The 21,654-nt window shown below is 40.0% G+C and overlaps 1 long non-coding RNA gene across 2 annotated transcripts in view; it reads right to left on the bottom strand.

Moving 5' to 3' along the window:
- Window positions 1-614: 614 nt before the first annotated feature.
- The window catches only part of LOC309613995, a 37,967-nt gene continuing 16,927 nt past the window's right edge, over window positions 615-21,654 (bottom strand). The window contains exons 1-3 of one of the 2 annotated variants that reach the window (XR_014235976.1): window positions 7,455-20,968; window positions 1,859-2,040; window positions 615-1,352 (exon numbers count right to left, since the gene is read on the bottom strand). This is a non-coding gene — a long non-coding RNA (uncharacterized lncRNA). Of the gene's footprint in view, window positions 2,041-7,454; window positions 20,969-21,654 lie in introns of those variants that run through there. The other variant, XR_014235975.1, reaches the window with a different exon arrangement.

Raw genomic sequence — 21,654 nt, 5'->3', positions numbered from 1 at the left:
GACTCTACCATAAGACGGTGCTCATCTAAAGAAGAAAACACCAGGCAGACTTCCTCTGAGATCTGTCCTGGAAGCAGGAGGTCATCATTATCTCTAGAAACAGAGCTGATCTCTGTCTTATTGATATTATATCTTTACAATATAAACATCGATGTTTCATCAGTCTTCAGAGTTCGCTTTGAGTAGTGAAGACACTAGCATTTTCATTTGCCTTTTAATCAGTGAATGGCTCCAAAATTATTTATTTATGCGTATCTATAATGACACAACAAGAATCTTTGGGGGACGGGTGTCCTATACATCATGTTTGTGACTCTTCATCAATTTCTCCCCCAGCAAATGTGCAGAAAGGATGGAGCATTCCATGGCCCTGTAGGTTTCTAGTTTTGTCTTCACTCTCAGAACAAGTGAAGAAAAGACTCGAGGCAATTACTAGAGAATGGACTTGAGGATATGGGGAGGGGGAAGGGTAAGCTGGGACAACGTGAGAGAGTGGCATGGACATATATACACTACCAAACGTAAAATAGATAGCTAGTGGGAAGTAGCCGCATAGCACAGCTCGGTGCTTTGTGACCACCTAGAGGGGTGGGATAGGGAGGGTGGAGGGAGGGAGATGCAAGAGGGAAGAGATATGGGAACAAATGTATATGTATAACTGATTCACTTTGTTATAAAGCAGAAACTGACACACCATTGTAAAGCAATTATACTCCAATAAAGATGTTAAAAAAAAAAAAAAAAAGGACTCAAGGCAAGTCCCTCTGTTTCAATCAACCAGGAAGTGATTCTGGATGATAATAAGAGAGGATAGCAAAGAAGGGGAGAAGGGGGAAATTACTGGCTTGGTCAAAGCTTGCAAAACGACACCAGTGATTAAAACATCTTATGCTGTCCTCGGGCTGCAGAAGCTATCACTGACAAAAGATCTCATACACACACACACAAAAGGAAAGAAATTAGCCATTAAAAATATTTCAGCATAATGCAATTATTACAGCTGTATAATTGAATGGGGAAACCATTGATCTGTAGTAGAAAAGAAATTGCTCTTCTCATTGTGTTCCTATGAATATGTGAACATTAATCACCATCTATAATCAACGTTCATTTCAAATCTGATTGCGTGCTACTAAACACCCGTAGCTATGCTAACATTATGTTAATACGGTTCAACATCATAGCTCCCAGCTTCACAGCACAAATATTTTTCTTTGGCAATCAATAGTAATTTCAGCTGAGTGGATGGAAGTCACGTTTTAATGGTAATCTTTCCTCCAAGCCTCCAAGTGGAAACTCAGTTGGTGTCTTAACATGACTGCAGTGCGTTGCATATAATCAGAAAAATTAACCTGAAAAGAGAGAGAGGAAGGAAGGGGGTGGGGGATGTGGATTAGAACTAAGAAGCAAGCTTGACAAAACTCTAAATCTACCTAATAGATGAAAGTGCTCATTAGGTAGGAAAGAAGTGAGGATGGGTGGGCGGATGGGATTGGATGAATGTATGTTGGCCGGGGGAGAGGCGTGCAGAAAGGGGGCTGGGACTGTTAAGAAATAAACTATTCCTCTGGCTGTAAGCCAATGGGATGGAGTAGCCAGTACCTGTGCAACCTGGATTTTGCCAAAGCAACAGAAAGGTGTGAGGAAACAATAGGAAGCTTGACAAACCTGGATGCGAGCTCTATGGAAGCACCTTTGCTTTTGAAGCTAACACTCGGATGTCTCTTCTTTCTCTTACTCTTTCATTCATTCATGTATTCATTCATTTATAGCAAGCAATAGAAAATTTTATAAATTTTTATATTTATAAAAATAAAGAAAATTTGGAAAGTGAAGAAATTTACAAAGGAGAAATTACCTTTTTAAGCACCTGTACTGCTGGGCACCAGGAATATAAGAATGAAATCGGCACATCTCTGTCCACAGAGAGTTGATGCTCCAGAACGGGAGTTAGACACATGAACAGCTTACATTAACAACCCCTATTGCTTTGGGAGTTCTCTGTACCTTCCCTGCTCCCTTAGCCATGATGTTCCTTTTCTGCCACGAGAAAAAGAGACAGAGAGAAGAATTTTTGCTACATTCACTGGGCAAGCATTAATTTCAACCCCCAAAGACTTATCTGAAGGAATTTTTAGGTGAAATCACTGGCTCAGCTCCTTCATCTAAGGCTGCTGCCCTCCAGGACTCCTTGTCAACCACACCACATCCTCCCATAGCTCCTTAAATCACAGTTTCAGTCTCTGAGAAGGGTCAAGTTTATGACCATCAAGTCTGTGTGTTGTTTATTATAAGGCAAAGGAAAATAAAACAACACAAGAGGGTTCCTAGACTCTTTTCCTTCCCCTAAGCGTTAACAAGGATTCTAGTGACGTCCCTTTCTTTCACTGCTCCCTCAAGCTCCCCACCCTCTCTTGCCTGGGTCCTATTTTGAAGATCAGAGGGGAACATTCTCTGAAGGACAGCAGGGTAGACACTGAAATGAGAAGGGAAATCCAGAGAAGAGATGACAATGGGCCAATGAGAAAGGATGAGGAGAACACTTCCAGGTAAAAGGCCATCAACATTAAATACTTGCTTGTTTTTTTTGTAGTTGAGCTGCATGAGCTGCTTGTAAATATTGGAGATTAATCCTTTGTCAGTTGCTTCATTTGCAAATATTTTCTCCCATTCTGAGGGTTGTCTTTTGGTCCTGTCATACAGAGTGAAGTAAGTCAGAAAGAGAAAAACAAATACCGTATGCTAACAAATATATATGGAATCTAAGGAAAAAAAAAAAAAGGTCATGAAGAACCTAGTGGCAAGACGGGAATGAAGACACAGACCTACTAGAGAATGGACTTGAGGACACAGGGAGGGGGAAGGGTAAGCTGTGACAGAGTGAGAGAGTGGCATGGACATATATACACTACCAAACGTAAAATAGATAGCTAGTGGGAAGCAACCGCATAGCACAGGGAGATCAGCTCTGTGCTTTGTGACCACCTAGAGGGGTGGGATAGGGAGGGTGGGAGGGAGGGAGATGCAAGAGGGAAGAGATATGGGAACATATGTATATGTATAACTGATTCACTTTGTTATAAAGCAGAAACTAACACACCATTGTAAAGCAATTATACTTCAATAAAGATGTTTATATATATATATATATATATTTGCTTGTTTGAGTTCAGAAAGAGGAGAAATTTGTGAAAGAGAAACTGCCACGGATATGGGAAATACTGAAAATATTGGATAAAGGGAAAAATTTTTTTAATGTTTTCTTATAGTTTGCTGCTTATTCCACTTTATCAAGCCCTACAGAGACCTCAGTAGAGAAATTAACATCTCTTGACTATTTGTTTTCTTCTTTATAATTCCAAAGTGAGGAAAGATTTGAATTACTTTTACTTATTTCTTGTAATCTCAAAATGCTTTTTATAGGATGACAGTAATAATTATTATCAAATATGATTTACATAACAAAGCTCAAACTATTGGGGAGCCTCTCTCAGATGTATTCTTTATCCCCAAAACTCCTGCTCAACTTTAATTTCATCAGCTCTGCTTGGATTATTGTGACTGTCTCTCCCCTGGCCTCCCTAGAACTTGGGTTTTTACCTTTTAATCTGTCACCTACAAGATTAACCAAAAAGCTTGCATGATCAGGCATACTTTTCAAGACATTTGGAAACTAAGCATCCAGAACGTGGAAACAAGACTATATATTTCCATCCATGTTTAAAGTCACGCTATAGCCAATGAAGTACTTGACAAAATTTCACTAAACTTCCCGTTAAATGTTTAGAAGCCTGTTTTGAGTTTTACTGCTTATTAGCAAAGCCAAAAAAAAAAAAAGTCACTGGAGAAAATACTCAATCTTCCCAACACAAGAAAAACAGCTGAAAGATTACACAGAAAACAGTATGGTAACAAATAAAAACGTATTCCTTTGTCAGCAGATTCAGTTAGAAGATGCAGAGAAAACCTTGCTGAAGATCTGAAGAGTCAAGTTTTAAAAGAAATTATTTGGTATGTGAGGTCTGCTGTAGAGTTGGGTGAAAGTACAGATATTTCTAACATTTCCTTACTTGTGGAATTTGTGACATGAAATACAGAATAAACTTCTTTTTAACACTGAAGAATATATGTAATGGAGAAAAAAATATTTCAGCAATACATGACTTTGTTATGAAACCAATATTTTATGAAATAACTATAAGTGGATCTACTGATAGAGTGACTAATTGAGTGGGATTTATTTTTCTTTTTAACTCCAGGTAAGGTTACAAAGAAAGCTCTGGATATGAAATTCATAGACTAGATCATTACGTCTATAGCAAAAACATAAAATAAAATAAAATAAAATAGTTGAAGTTGTAGGTGTGCAAAAAATGTTTACAGTTTATTATCATGTGCTTAATTTTGTAAAAGATCTTTAAAATACAAAAGAATATTTACCTTTATAATGAGATAGTGACAATAAAAATAATTTTCATAATGTAGCAAAGAACTTCAAGAGCTGCTAGCTTTAAGGTTATTTATTTTTCTTTTATAAAATGACAAGTGTTTTAAGTTTACAGAACAATTTTTCTGCCACTGAAATACCTGTCAGTATAATGTCACTTATCAGATAATTTAATAATAATAATAACAATGATGTTAAGAATAATAATAAATATAACCTCTCACTTCAAGGTTAAGGTGACATTTTAAAAACAAGGAACAAAATATCTGTTCAGTAAATGAAACAGGCTATGGAGAGAGTGGTTTGAAAATGAATGTTGGAAAACATCTTCTCTGTTACAAATTTTGTTGCTAAAAACAATATAAATGCACTAATTATAAGAGCTCTGCCTATATACTTGGAAATACATCACAGAGCTGTTTCACCTGTGTAAAATTCTTCTAAACCAAAAGCTGTAGTGGAATTTGAAGTGTTTGCATGAACATATGGGGGCAACACCTTCCGATCATTTTGTGAAACTACTAACTGGCATTATGGAAGATAAATTGTCTCTAGATTCCATCAAAAACTGCTACATAATTGGTGGATGGAATGAGGTTGCAAAATGAGTTTGATGATGAGGAAAGCAGAGCCTGGGGTGCCCTTCTTTTGCATTTTGATCTATGTGTCAATTCCGGGGATAGATTGCTTTGTAACAAACCACTCTTAACTTTGCATGGTTCTGGTGTTTAAAATCCTCAGCTGAACAATTCTTAGGGTATCTGGAGCAGTTGCAATCAAATGCAGGTGGGGCTGGAGATACCTGAATGCTTCTTTTTTTTTTTTTTTTTTTATTTATTTATTTATTTTTGGCTGTGTTGGGTCTTCGTTTCTGTGCGAGGGCTTTCTCCAGTTGCGGCAAGCGGGGGCCACTCTTCATCGCAGTGCGCGGGCCTCTCACTATCGCGGCCTCTCTTGTTGCGGAACACAGGCTCCAGACGCGCAGGCTCAGTAGCTGTGGCTCACGGGCCCAGCTGCTCCGCGGCATGTGGGATCTTCCCAGACCAGGGGTCGAACCCATGTCCCCTGCATTGGCAGGCAGATTCTCAACCACTGCGCCACCAGGGAAGCCCCTCAAATACTTCTTAAAGTTCGCGCAGAGCTCGTGTGATTACAATGACTGATTCCTTTTCTTATTTTCTTTAACACACGTGGCCTGACAAAGGATTGTTTTGTTTTGTTTGTGGAATATAATGCTAACAGCTAATGTTTATTGAACTTTTCTGATACGCTGAGCTCTGTTCACAAATGATGTAATTTGATCCTCTCCACAAATCTTTTAGGTAAGTACTCTGTGTATTTGGATTCCTTAGATACTAAAGACTAAAGCACAGAGAATTTTGTGACATCCTGGGTCACACAGCATCTAGTACCAAGTGGATGAGAGTCACCCAATCTAATAGCAGTGACTGAGCTCTGTCCTGCCAGGTGGTTGAAAAGTGTAAAGATATACATGTTAAATTACATTTTATTATGCATTTCATGAATTAGTTTCATTCTAATTTATTAAAATAGATCACAAAAAAATATAGTATATCTTTTCTGTAGAATACTATATAACTGTCACAAAGGATGTGGTAGGTACTTATGTATTATTTTGAAAAAAATATTGTAGGACTATATAAAATATACATATAGAATACACTTACTATGTATCTATTATATATATACAGAGAGAGAGATTCCACATTAGAAACTGTTACATGTAGTTCATTCTGGGAAATGGGAATTGGGTTTATTTGACAAGAAGAAAGAAAGGCCCTTTTTTCCTTTTCTTACTGTATTACTTAGTGCCATAGTGGATGCGGCTCTGGGCTTGCCTCAGCCCACCCCAAAGATTACCTACAGCTTTGCCTACAGTTCCCATATATATTACTTTGGCTTCGACCTCAAGGTCCCCAAGCCTGCTCTCTCTCTCTCTCTCTTTCTCTCCCTCTTGCCCCTAGGATTTTTCTTGCTCTGCTGACTTGGCCCAGGTCAGAAGCCCCTGTGAGCAGACCTCAACTCATGAGGGACAGAAGTTATGGATAAACACTCCTACGTCTCTGAAGTGTGTTCTTCACAGCTTCTCATGGGTCTCTGTGGACCGTACCCCGGTTATCCACAGCAGCCCCCCCCCCTTTCGCACCCCCTTTACTGGCGTTCCCCCTTCCCTGTCTCAGTTCCCAGCATGCTTCCTGAGATCACCTCCCAAATAAACTGCCTGCACCTGAATCCTTCATCTCAGCATCTGCTTTAGAGAGACCCCAAACTAAGACAAACAGTACTTGAACTTTTTCTTGTGCTCATGTAACTTAAACAAGCAAACAAAAGACAAAAGGTGTTATTCATTCATTTAAATGAATATCACCATCAAAGAGTGCACTATTTCCAGGCACCAGCATGGGTTGCGTTATCCCTGTTGCACATCCTGGACTTCTGGCTGAGGGTCTGAGTAGCCTTCTGGTTTCCACTAATGGACACGAACACATTCTGAGGCCACATTTGTATCTAAGGAAAACCAGGCTCTGGACAGGGTCTCTCCAGCAAGACTTGGAGAGCAGGATTCCAAGCTCACTGCCTTGCAAAACGGAAGCATGACTTGTTTCTCTGTTTCCCGTCCCCACCCCCTCTCGCAACCACCTTTGATTTAACACAGCTTAATGCTCATCACCACACCATTACTAAGGGATGCTTGCTTCCCACGAGCGCGTAGCCTGGGCCGAGAGACCCCACAATTCATTGTCTGGCTCTGCCATAGTGCCCTGGGCCCTGGCCCTGGGGAGCCGAACTAAGTCGTCTCAAGATTACAAGCCGTTTCAGCCCAATCAGAGGTTATGGCCCCTACTTTTTAACATCCTGCTTTTATTTGCAGGCTATGAAGTGTAATAGTTCACCATTTTGGTTTAAGTATCACCATAAAAGTCAGTGAGATGGAACAGGCCATAAGTAGTTCTTTTACATAGTGTAGCTGAGGCTGGGAGCTTACATCTTCATTAACCCGCAGAAATGTCTCTGAAATGAAATGCCGGGTGGGGGCTCCTCAGGGTCAGGGATCAATCAGGTCCTGTGAAGTCACAGCCGCCTCCTTCTGACCCCATGTGCCTCACTTTGTCCCTTCCTGGTGCCGATGGGAGTGAGTTGGGAACTCAGGAAGGAAAGGAGCAGATGAACGTCATAAGGAGATTCTGTGGATGAAACACCCAGCTCTGGGATGAAAAGTGAAAAACTCTTCCCGATACGGAGCTGTTTGCCCAGGAAGACATCTCTCCTTATCAACCACCGGCCATCAGGTGTTCTGGGTAGCCAGAATCTGTCCCAGAGGCATAGAATCTGCAGGCATAGGCTGTGGTCTGGATGTTTTGTGTCTCCCTCAAAATTCAGACTTTAAAATCCTAACCCCCAATGTGATGGTATGAGGAGGAGGGGTCTTTGGAGACATTAGGGTAGAGTCCTCATAAATGACATAAGTTCTTTCATAAAAGAGACCCCACAGAGATCCCTAGGCCCTTCCACTAGGTGAAGACACATGAGAAATCGGCAGTCTGCAGGCTGGAAGATGGCTATTACTAAAACCTGACCATGCTGGCACCCTGATCTCCAACTTCCAACCTCCAGAATGGTGAGAAATGAATTTCTGTTGTTATAAACACAGAAGCTACCCAGTTTGTGGTATTTCATTATAGCAGCCCAGATGGACTTAGACAACATAGTATGACAAAACAATTTTATTCTGCTTATCAGGGTGGCATTTGCTTATGTCAGAATTCCAGGGGACATTTTCTACCCGTTCCATGGTTCTGTGAGAAAAAAAGAGTTCTTTAGTGAAATAATTTGGTGGAAAAAGTTAACCAGGGATTTTTCACTACATAGAATTTAGGACTCAAAGAGCTTTAATATGTTGACAAATACACAAATTGCCAAAGATTTTTATTTGAAACTTTTCTCAAAGAATTTCTCTTAGAGTTCAAGTTTCATGCCTTACTGACATAAGGTGACCTTCCTCCCAATGCACACATGGAAGATTCAGAACCTTGCCCCATCCATGGTGACCTAACACTTGAACACACAAGAACCAAACACTCCACTGCACTAAGAGATACATATCACCCCCTCCTTTTGCAGCTGCCACTCATACACTAGGGTTCCCATCCCTCTTGCCTAATTCCGCCCCTACCCCTAAAGGACAGGGTGACAGTTTGTAGACAAGACAAGTTGTCTTCATTTTCTTTATTGCCAAGCCATTATTATCTATACGTTTATTATCCCATCTCCTTTTTCTCTCCCAGCACCAACTCTCTATATCCAATTTTACCCAACAGATTTTTTTTTAATGAAGAGATCTACCCTTGTCTTATAAAAAGGGCCATTCAACCCACTTTCTCCCATGACTAAAATTTGATAGGTCTTCAGTACATGTTAGTGTCTTGTCTTGTCTTTCCATTCTTTTCTTTTCTTAGAAAAAAAAAAATCCTAAGAGCTAAAGCTCTACAGAGTGACTCTCGGATTCGATGGGGCCAAAGGCCCACACTGACCAATGATGCCATGGTCATGTAGCAAGACATAGGCAACTCCTTCTTATTTTCACATTCATGCCGACAATGCTAATCTATCACAGCATAACCTATCTCTTTACATCCCTCCTGTGGATCCATTAAATTTTCCCTGAGAGGTAAAACCTGTTTGACCTCTCTGCCTTGACTCTTGCTTCCTTAAAATTCTTTCTCTTGAAAAGCCTTTCCAATCATCTTTATCTTCCTCATAAAGGTGAAGTCATGGTCGTGTGGCCATCTCTTAACAAACATGCATTTTCTGGTCTAAGCCAGAAAAACTACTCCCCTGCCCCTTGTAAGGTCTTCACTTTGCAGAAATGCCTCTTTTATTCAATGTCTTTCAAGTTGTCAAACATCGTCCTTTCTGGTCCATGGTTCCCCCATTCCCTTGTCTCGTGGGCACATCATGAGGTAATGGGGTAAGAAGGAACATCATACACCAGTTCCAGAGCTTAAGCCCAAGAATATTGGAGAAATCTCTGCTCTACTAAGTCTGTGGCTATAGAAAGAGCATTTTTTTTTTCATTGTACAAAAGAGATCTGTAGGAAAGTCTGTCTTTAGACACCCAGAAATAATGTGTGCTCCCTCACCAGTAAGTAAATATGGCATCTAGAATGGGGCAAGTCCAGTCTTTCATTTTGCTAATTGCAGAACCAAATTTAGCTTATCAATGGAGGCAGCTCCTTCTATTTCAGCCCAGGTTCTGTACTCAGCAAGAGTGTAACTTGAAGTCACCATTCAGCAGTCCACTGACAATTTGGAGTTAAAGAAGGAAGCTAAGATGTAGCCTCTATAATCTACACATAGAAGATTCAGAACCTTTGTTCATCCATGATAACTTAGCACTTAAACACACCAAAACCAAGCATTTTACTGCATGAAAATATACCCAACATCTGGTCCTTTTGTAGCTGTTATCCATTTACTAATGTTCCCATCCCCCTATGCCTAGTTCTTGGCTCCCTACCTCTAGATGATAGGATGGGGGTTAAAACCAAGTCCCAGACACTAAGCTCTCCATAAAAAACAGATCTCTATCACATTCACTCTGCATGGCTGTATTTCTGATTCACTGTCCTCTAGCTATTTATTTCCTTCAACTCCACCCTCCCCAAAATATTCCAACAATAATTTTGCATTTTCTCCTAATTTTGCCTTTACTGTTGTTTTTTTTAAGTTTAGGTTCCCCATTTTCTTATCCATTATACTCTTGATTTAACCTCCACAGCTATTTTGATTATTCCCTTTAGATTATTCCCTTTGGATTATTCCTTCCATCAAACTTATATTGATACCCCACTGGGCTTTCTCTGGCTGGTACGTGGGGGCCTGTAAACTGTTTCTTTGCCAACCATTTACATATTTCCAAGGATGTAGCTACAGCATTATTCTTACTGCCACCTTTTTGTCAAGAATAACATTTCTAATAAACTAATAGCAGCAGATTCTCTCCAGAAAAATTATGGAGCTCTCATCAAAGAACTATGCTATTGTCCTTTCCCCCAAAGTGCTGCCTTTGTGGGTACTTGCATCATTTACCATTTTTCTTCGTGTTTTTAGGAAGCTTGGCTTTCTCATCTTTGAATTATTCCTCTGGAACAGTTAGATATGCCTTGGACCTCATACGCACAACATCAAGACGGTGTATTTTCCTACAGGATTAAGGATTAAACTTGCCACTACCCGTCCCTACATGACTAATATGGGCTGGTTTGTGTCCCCTCAGTATAAGGTATCCAAAACACATTGAAATCATCTGAGACATGAGTAAGATTTAGCTTATTCCCAATCCTCCTAGATCCCAGCACAACAAAGACTTCCTTGAACTGGTGACTTTATGATTGTGATCCATTGCCTTGGGCCTCAGATGACAGAACAGAACAACATTAAGACCAACAGGCCAGAGCGAAGGGCAGTGGGTGTCCAGAACTTGAAACAGCCACCACCGTCTTCCTCAAGTTAACCTCTTAAGAACTCCCTGGGGAGATGAATTTTGTACCCAGGACTCATTTATCTTCTACAGTATTCTCCTAATTGGCTTCTCGTCTTCCTTTCATTTCTTCATAAAGTACAGATACACTACCCCACTAGAGCTAATATCCCTGCTGCTGATTTGTGGACATTTCTTCACCTGATGCTCTTGCATCCGTATCCATCTATCTATCTATCTGTCTATTTCCTAAATTATTTTCCTGTGTATTTTTCCAGATGTTTGGAATTGCTAGAAGTCTGAACTCTGATTTACAGAGTGGAGGCAGGGGGAGGGTGTTATTTAATGCAACATGATTTGAAGTGTCACACAGTCTGTCTATATTTGGAAATATCTACTTTCCTGGCATCACACAGAACCAGACACAGCCTAAGGCCTTATGTTTCCTGTTTAACTTAACAACCTACACAAGTGTCTCTTTTACATATTATCAATGTGTCTTTAATAGTCTTGCAATTCCTGAAGCAATCTGAGTCTGATTTGAATATGAAAACTCCTGCAGGCTGTGGTATGTGAGGACCCAACTGGCTCACACAACCAAGTACAGTTTCAAAATACACACACTAGCCCAGAAAAGTATCTTTCATGCCTTTTGAAGAACACTTATTCTTTTTTTTTTTTTTTTAATTTATTTATTTATTTTTGGCTGTGTTGGGTCTTCGTTTCTGTGTGAGGGCTTTCTCCAGTTGTGGCAAGCGGGGGCCACTCTTCATCGCGGTGCGCGGGCCTCTCACTATCGCGGCCTCTCTTGTTGCAGAGCACAGGCTCCAGACGCGAAGGCTCAGCAATTGTGGCTCATGGGCCTAGTCGCTCCGCGGCAAGTGGGATCTTCCCAGACCAGAGCTCGAACCCGTGTCCCCTGCATTGGCAGACAGATTCTCAACCACTGCGCCACCAGGGAAGCCCAGAACACCTATCCTTAATTGTTGTATTTAACATGTGTTTAAGGCTCATGGTCTGGTAGGATCTTTTCATTTTGTTTTTATCTCTGTTTTGACATGGGATGGGGTGGGGCAGGGTGTGGTTTACGAAAACAGCTCAGTGAAATAGCATAAAAATGATGCACTTTCTTGCTCTGTCATATTGGTCTCCACTCTCTATCAGTAAAATATTGGCTACAAATAATTTCTACAGTCCTCCTTGAAGGCTTCCAACAACAGCACATATGTGTGTGTTATACACAACATTAGCTGTGGAAAGAATAACAGGGTTAAAGAAGACATTTTCCAGTTATAGGGAGAGGCAGAACCACTCTGACTTTTTTAGGGTGAAAGCAATCAACTGTGAGTCTCATTGGGGTAGCCTTGGTGAGCCCTCCAGACTAGAAATTCAGACACCCAACTGGTATTTTGTCTCCTGAGTGAATGGGGTAGCAATGAGGAGTAATATGAACGAAGCCTAGGGGAAAAAAAATGGAACAAGAAAAAAGATGGCCATAATTAGTCTCTGGACTGGATAAAGTTACCCCTTAAGTTCACTCATCTCCAAGTTCACTGAACAACTTTCTAACATTTTTGTTGAATGTTCACACCAGGGAAGAAGTAGAGGAGGAGATCCTTGATAATAAACAGAAGAAATATATTCACCTGGAAAGTAAAGGTGACTGTACATTGGTTCAATGTTATCTGGTTTATACATCCATTGTTTATGAGTTTGGTTACTGTGAGTTGGTTCCAAGAATTTGAGCATCAGACGAACAACAAACAATCAAGTTATATTTTAGGACATGCAAAGTTGAGAGGTTGTCACTTCTTTACCCTGGCCCATTGGACTCCCTCTTTGAGAGAATTTGAATCTTGAGTCAAGTATAAAAATTCATAACTCACTGGAACTATATTTCTAGAGGCACTTTTTGAGATTTCCCATGCATTCCTATTGCTGAGATTCCCTCAAGCTCTCCTGATTTCTATCCTTCTAAAGGTTGAGAAGTGCAGCTTTTCCTTTATTTCTCTGAACTATCCACTATATACTTCAAAAAAATTTTTTTTTTTTAAATTTGCTTTCATTAGCCAGATGTGAATTCTATTTCTTGCAACTTGGGACCATAAGTCATTCAGGAACCACGAGGGCTTTTCCATTTGGGTACAAATCAAGGTACTTGAAAGCCACAACTTTTTAACTGGATTTCAGGACCCAGGGGCAGGATAACTAACCTTTTATTAGGGAAGCTGTGAAACCTGCCTCCTCCTTTCCAGGCAGAGACAAACAGTTCTCCACCCAGGCCTGACTGAGCAATGTGATGGTCGGAGCCCACAGGCGTTCGCGCAGGAAGGAGCTGCTGGAACTTGCTCAGGAGGCCCTGGCCAGCACCACGTGCTAGAGGGCCCAGGAGGAGGGTTCCTACCTCACCCTGGGCGGTCGGGTGGAAATAAACTGTGTCTACCGCCTGGTTCTGGCAGCAAAAGCAGCACCAGCACCAGAGAAAGTTCGGACTCCAGACCCCCCCAAAACCAGGACATTCCACGCTGGAGCTAAAATTGTAGCTCCCCAGCCGTGCTCCCAGCTCGTATGCACTGCAACCACAGGACAGCCTGTACCCACACACCAAGTGACCCACGTGGGTTGAATTACGGAAGCACAGAACCGCTGGGGCTGAGGTCCTCTGTACCTCTCCCACCCTCGGAACCCTGGGGCAAGAGGGATCGTCACCCTCCATGTGCTTGAATACTTGGAACAAGCTGGCTGTTCATTTTAACCGCGGCATCAGAAACAGAAGACTCACACACGCGAGCCAGGCACCGAACTAGAGACTTAATGCAAATTATCTATCCACTCTTTCTGACAACATTTTGTTCAAAGTAATATTAACCCCATTTTACAAAAGTTGCCTGGGTTTACATGACGTTTATGTGCCAGGTTTGGAATTTGAGCCCAGATTTCTTATGCCTGAAGCCTAAGTAACTATTTGATTCTTTCTAACTGATGGACCTGAGAGTGTTTGCACTGATGCTACTATGCTCAAGTGTTTTTTTTTTTAAATTAGAAAACCAGACCCCTTACGCTATTGGAAAAGCCAGGAAATGCTTTCTTCTAGGCCAGGAGATTTTCCTCTGCCTGTCCTGACAAGGTCATTGTCATGCTCAGTTCACAAAGGATATGACTTGGAGGAAAGAGCCCTGGATTAAGAATTAGGAATCCAAAGCCACTGTTGGCATGACATGGGTTCTGACACTTGTCTTCTTTGTGTCTTCAGCACATTCATTTCTAAGACAGGGCATAACAACGTCTAGCGGCAATAGCTGTGTGCTCTGTGAATAAGGCAATGATGGATCAAAAGGTAGGGGAGGAAGCTATCTGCCCCAGTGGAGATAAGTTTTTATTACTAACATTGTTTAGACTTGAAAATGAAGGTGGCTTTTAGTTGGTTTATGATTGCTTTTAAATTGTCTTTAGACAATGCAACCCTTACAACCTGCCAGAGGGAGTGGGGTGGTGGGGTGGGAGGCACTCCCAATTCTCCTAATTCTGCATGTCCATAGATCAAGGAAGCTACCAGAAAAATTCAAGGCTGCTGCTAGAAAAAGACTTATAGACCACAAACATCAAATCCGTCACTTACAAATCCAGAAATTAAAGCCCCTAAAAGAGAAATGACTTGCCCAAGATCACATAGTAAATCAGTGGCAGAGTGAAGGTTAAAGCCAATCTTCTCAATATAAAAGGGAATTTTGGTACAAATGTAAAGTAATATTATCACAATATCTTATGACTGGAAAAGCACCCCCTAATATTTCCAAGGAACCCAGGCCCTTCCAGTTCTGATTCTGACCCTCAGGCAGAGTTTCCTTGGGTGGAGGGAGCACAGGACTTGGATCCCAAAGACTTGGATTCAAGTTCTTGGGTGCTGATGACCTCATTGTGTGGGGAGGAGACATGAACAGCTAATTCACGCTATCAGGTGGAAATGACTGCCCAAGACACCAGCACAAGCAGTGTCCCAGAGAGCACACGATGAGTTGTCAAATTAGCAGAACAAGAAAGTAATGATCCCGGAAAGCAGAGTAAAGCAACCACTTTGCCTCTTCCATGAATCCTTCCCAGCTCACCTTACATCCCTCTGGCTTTCTAAGCCCTTCATCAGTTACTTAAATAGGTGATTTGCTTGGTAATGATGTGTTTATGAAACACGATGTTTCAGGGAAACCATAAGAGATTTGGAGTCAATAGACCTATGTTTATAGCTCATCTCTGCCATTTGCTAATTGAATGATCTTGAACAAGTTCCTTTACCTTTGAAACTAAACTTTCTCTTCTGCAAAGAGGGAACAATAACCTATATTTCTCATGACTGGGTGAGAGTTAAGTGAGAAACTGGATAGAAAGCATCCACCACTGTCCTTGGTTCCCGGTGAATGCAGAGTAGCTCCTTTTTCTTCAGTTGGATGGCTAACTCCTTGAGGGTAAGTTCAGGCCTTTATATGACTCAACATCTCTCATGGCTCTTTCACAGTGGTACCCAAAGCACTGTTGATTTGAACTGACTCAAGAATGGTCAGGAGACAAAGGATTAATCTCCAAAGTTTACAAGCAGCTCATGCAGCTCAATATCAAAAAACAAAAAACCCAATCCAAAAATGGGCAGAAGACCTAAATAGACATTTCTCCAAACAAGATATACAGATTGCCAACAAACACATGAAAGGATGCTCAACATCCTTAATCATTAGAGAAATGCAAATCAAAACTACAGTGAGGTATCACCTCACACCAGTCAGAATGGCCATCATCAAAAAATCTACAAACAATAAATGCTGGAGAGGGTGTGGAAAAAAGGGAACCGTCTTGCACTGTTGGTGGGAATGTAAGCTGATACAGCCACTATGGAGAACAGTATGGAGGTTCCTTAAAAATCTAAAAATAGAACTACCGTACAACCCAGCAATCCCACTACTGGGCATATACCCTGAGAAAACCATAATTCAAAAAGAGTAATGTACCACAATGTTCACTGCAGCTCTATTTACAATAGCCAGGATATGGAAGCAACCTAAGTGTCCACTGACGGATGAATGGATAAAGAAGATGTGGCACATATATACAATGGAATATTACTCAGCCATAAAGAGAAATGAAATTGAGTTATTTGTAGTGAGGTGGATGGACATAGAGTCTGTCATACAGAGTGAAGTAAGTCAGAAAGAGAAAAACAAATACCGTATGCTAGCACATATATATGGAATCTAAAAAAAAAAAAAAAATGGTTCTGAAGGACCTAGGGGCAGGACAAGAATAAAGATGCCGACATAGAGAATGGACTTGAGTACACAGGGAAGGGGAAGGGGAAGCTGGGACGAAGTGAGAGAGTGGCATGGACATATATACACTACCAAATGTAAAATTGATAGCTAGTGGGAAACAGCCACATAGCACAAGGAGATCAACTCGGCGCTTTGTGACCACCTAGAGGGGTGGGATAGGGAGGGTGGGAGGGAGGCGCAAGAGGAAGGAGATATGAGGATATATGTATATGTATAGCTGATTCTCTTTGTTATAAAGCAGAAACTAACACACCATTGTAAAGCAATTATACTCCAATAAAGATGTTAAATAAATAAATAATAAAAAATAAAATTAAAAATAGAATGGTCAGGAGAGAGAAGACAAGAGTCCATGAACAACAGACAAAAGTTGGATTTCCACTATTTTTCATTGAATATCAATCAGAATCTGAGTTGAGTTTCTTGACAACTCTTCATGACCTTGGGTCACTGTGTGATTCCATCACTGGCTTGATGCAGAGTTATGCCGACAACCAAAGAAGAAAAATTACTTCCCTGAACATCTCAGAGCCCAGGTGGTTTTACTGGTGATCACTTTAAAACTTCCATATGGTAATCTCTACAGCATATTCCTTTTCCCAGGGCATGTAAACCGATAGAAAACTACAAATTCAATAAAGTAAATGAAACCTTCATGGCAGAACCTGACCAAAAGAAAAGTACCACTTATCATTATAGCCATGAGAGTGCTGTACCAAAATTAGTCACAAGTGCTGAATGGTTTATGAAAAAAATATTATTATTATTTACAGGCATACCTCAGAAATGTTGCAGGTTTTGTTCCAGACCACTGCAATACAGCAAATATTGCAATAAAGCCAGTCACATGAATTTTTTGGTTTCCCAGTGCAAGTAAAAGTTATGATGACACTATACTGTAGTCTATTAAGTGGGCAGTTGCATTATGTCTAAAAACGACAATCTACACACTTTAATTAAAAAATACCTTACTGCTAAAAATTGCTGACCATCATCTGAACCTTCAGTGAGTTGTAGCCTTTTGCTGGTGAGGGTCTTGCCTCAATGTTGATGGCTGCTCACTGATCAGGGTGGTGGTTGCTGCGGTTGGTGTGACTGTGACAATTTCTTAAAATAATACAACAGTGACGTTTACTGAATCAACTTTTACTTTCACAAACAATTTCTCTGTAGCACGCAATGGTGTTTGATAGAATTTTACCCACAGTAGAACTTATTTCAAAACTGGAGTCAATCCTCTCAAATCATGCTGCTCCATTATCAACTAAGTTTATGTAATATTCTAAATCCTTTGTTGTCATTTCAACAATCTTCACAGCATCTTCACCAGGAGTAGATTCCATTTCAAGAAACTATTTTCTCTGCTCACCCATAAGAAGCAACTCCTCATCTGCTCAAGTTTTATCATGAGATGGCAGCAATTCAGTCACATATTCGGCCTCCATTTCTAATTCTAGTTCTCTTGCTATGTCCACCCTATTTACAGTTACTTCCTCCACTGAAGTCTTGAACCCCCAAAGTTATCCATGGGGGTTGGAATCAACTTCTTCCAAACTTCTGTTAATGTTGGTATTTTGACCTCTTCCCATGAATGTTGAATGTTCTTAATAGCATCTAGAATGGTGAATCATTTCCAGAAAGTCGTCAATTGACTTTGCCCAGATCCATCATAGGAATCATTATCTATGGCAGCTATAGCTTTAGAAAATGTATTTCTTAAATAATAAGACTTGAGTATCAAAATGACTCCTTGATCCTTGGGCTGCAGAACAGACGATGTGTCAGCAGGCATGAAAACAGCATTAATCTCATTGTACATCTCCATCAGAGCTCTTGGGTGACCAGGTGCATTGTCAATGAGCAGTAATGTTTTTAAAGGAATCCTTTTTTTCTGAGCCAAAAGGTCTCAACAGTGGGCTTAAAATATTCAGGAAACCATGTTGTAAAAAGATGTGCTGCCATCCAGGTTTTGTTGTTCCATTTATAGTGCACAGGCAGAGTAGATTTAGCATAATTTTTAAGGGTCCTAGAATCTTTAGAATGGGAAATGCACATTGGCTTCAACTTAGTCAACAGCTGGATTAGCCCCTAACAAGAAAGTCAGCCTGTCCTTTGAAGCTTTGAAGACAGGCACTGACTTTTCTCTAGCTATGAAAGTCCTAGATGGCATCTTCTTCCAATAGAAGGCTGTTTTGTCTACATTGAAAATCTGTTGTTTAGTGTGGCCACCTTCATTGATTATCTTAGCTAGATCTTCTGGATAACTTGCTGCAGCTTCTACATCAGCCCTTGCTGCTTTACCTTGCACTTTTATTTTATGGAGAGAACTTCTTTCCTTAAACCTCATAAACCAACCTCTGTTGCTTTCAAACTTTCCTCCTGCAGCTTCCTCACTGCTCTCAGCCTTCATAGAATTAAAGAGAGTTAGGGCCTTTTTCTGTATTGGGGAATGCTGTGGCTGGTTTGATCTTCTATCCAGACCACTCAAACTTTCTCCATATGAGCAATAAGGCTGTTTCACTTTCTGATCATTGGTGTGTTCACTGGAGTAGCACTTTTAATTTCCTTCAAGAACTTTTCCATTGCATTTACAACTTGGCTAACTGTTTGGCGCAAGAGGCCTTGCTTTCAGCCTGTCTCAGCCTTCAACTTGCCTTCCTCACTAAGCTTAACCGTTTCTAGCTTCTGATTTAAAACAAGAGACATGCAACTTTTCCTTTCACTTAAAGGCATTGTAGGGTTATTAATTGGCTTTTCCATTACTGTTGTGTCTCAGGGAATAGTGAGGCCCAAGGAGCAGGAGAGACTTGGGGGAACAGCTGGTTGGAGGAGCAGTCATAAATTTGCCATCTTATATGGGCATGGTTCACGGCACCCCAAAACAATTACAATTGTAATGTCAAAGATCACCCATCACAGATCACCTTGACAAATATACTAATAATGAAAAAGTTTGAAATATTGTAAGGATTATCCAAATGTGACACAGAGAGAGGAAGTGAAAAAATATTGTTGGAGAAATTATACCAGTAGACTTGCTGGACACAGGATTGTCACAAACCTTCAATTTGTAAAAAAATGCAATATCTGCAAAACACAATAAAGCAAAGTGCAATGAAACAAGGTATCCCTATATGACTATTTTATTATTTATTACAATAAAAAATAATATGTGTTCCAAACAATTGAAAAAAAGAGTTTTATATTAAGGAACACACACATGTATATGTCTGTGTGTGTGTGTGTGTGTATATATATGTGTGTGTGTGTGTTTATTATATATATTATATACATATATATATCATATTGGTCATCTTAATAAAGGGCAGATAAGCATTAATTTGTTTACTGATTATGATGGGAATTCTAAAAAAATGGGGAAAATACAATATATCAGTCAGTCAGGGTCCAAACAGGAGACAAAACTCATGTAATAATTTGACCAGGAAAAGTTTAATACAAAGAATTATTAACTATAACATGGGATTACCCACTAAGGGGTAAAGAGATTTCCAAAGACTTTAGGAAGAGCAGAGTAGGAAGCAGCCGCTAGCTCTAGGGCTGAGGAAGAAATGCAAGGAAGGATCAGACTTGGAAGACTTCCCAGAACAGAGGTCCAGACCTGGTTCACAATGGTGCTGCTTTGGTCCACTGGATGGTGGAGAAGTTCCCCAAAGTGTGCACCTCTGCAGGGCTGGGGGAAGCAGCCCATGGTACTATGTCATGTCCTGGTAGTGAGTATCAGTGGGTGTCCCCTGGCTGCCTCCCACTAGAGAAGCAAAGACTCCATACCAGAACCAGGATAAACAACCCCTTTCTAGTCCAGTGTCTCTCCAGCACCCTCTACTGACACATCACACCATTGTGTTGCTGACAAAGGAATGGCATTCCAGTGTCACAAGCAGGGCAATAAAGGGAATAAGCTAATAACTAGCACATACAACAAAATAGAAGAAATAGAAGAAAATAAATTAAGATCACCAATAATCCCAACAACCAAAATAAATCTTCTCCTGATATTTCAATAAATATTCTCCCAAAACTTTTATTTATTTGAAAGGGGGAGTGTCATTTCATATATATATATTTTTTTTTACATAACTAAGATTATATAAAACATACAACTTACAAGCAAAAGCTAAGAGAATTCAGAACCACTATACCAGCTGTACAACAAATGCTAAAGGAACTTCTCTAAGCAGGAAACACAAAAGACGGAAAAGACTTACAATAACAAACCCAAAACAATTAAGAAAATGGTAATAGGAACATACATATCGATAACTACCTTAAATGTAAATAGGTTAAATGCTCCAACCAAAAGACATAGCCTGGCTGAATGGATACAAAAAGAAGACCTGTACACATGCTGTCTACAAGAGACCCACTTCGACCTATGGACACATACAGACTGAAAGTGAGGGGATGGAAAAAGACATTCCATGCAAATGGAAATCAAAAGAAAGCTGGAGTAGCAATTCTCATATCAGATAAAATAGACTTTAAAATAAAGACTATTACAAGAGACAAAGAAGGACACTACCTAATGATCAAGGGATCAATCCAAGAAGAAGATACAACAATTGTAAATATTTATGCACCCAACATAGGAGCACCTCAGTACATAAGGCAAATGCTAACAGCCATAAAAGTGGAAATCGACAGTAACACAATAATAGTAGGGGACTTTAACACTCCACTTTCACCAATGGACAGATCATCCAAAATGAAAATAAATAAACAAGCACAAGCTTTAAATGATACATTAAACAAGATGGACTTAAATGATATTTATAGGACATTCCATCCAAAAACAGCAGATTACACTTTCTTCTCAAGTGCTCATGGAACATTCTCCAGGATAGAACATATCTTGGGTCACAAATCAAGCCTTGAAATATTTAAGAAAATTGAAATTGTATCAAGTATCTTTTCTGATAACAACACTAGGAGACTAGATATCAATTACAGGAAAAAATTTGTAAAAAATACAAACACATGGAGGCTAAACAATACACTATTAAATAACAAAGAGATCACTGAAGAAATAAAAAAGGAAATCAAAAAATACCTAGAAACAAATGACAGTTAAAACACGACGACCCAAAACCTATGGGATGCAGCAAAAGCAGTTCTAAGAGGGAAGTTTATAGCAATACAATCCTACCTCAGGAAACAAGAAACATCTCAAATAAACAACTTAACCTTACACCTAAAGCAATTAGAGAAAGAAGAACAAAAAAACCACAAAGTTAGCAGAAGGAAAGAAATCATAAATATCAGATCAGAAATAAATGAAAAAGAAATGAAGGAAATGATAGCAAAGATCAATAAACTAAAAGCTGGTTCTTTGAGAAGATAAACAAAATTGATAAACCATTAGCCAG

Source organism: Balaenoptera borealis (assembly GCF_965194805.1).
Source record: "Balaenoptera borealis genome assembly, chromosome: 16".
NCBI classification, from domain to species: domain Eukaryota; kingdom Metazoa; phylum Chordata; class Mammalia; order Artiodactyla; family Balaenopteridae; genus Balaenoptera; species Balaenoptera borealis.
This window is presented reverse-complemented; position numbering and strand designations above follow the sequence as displayed.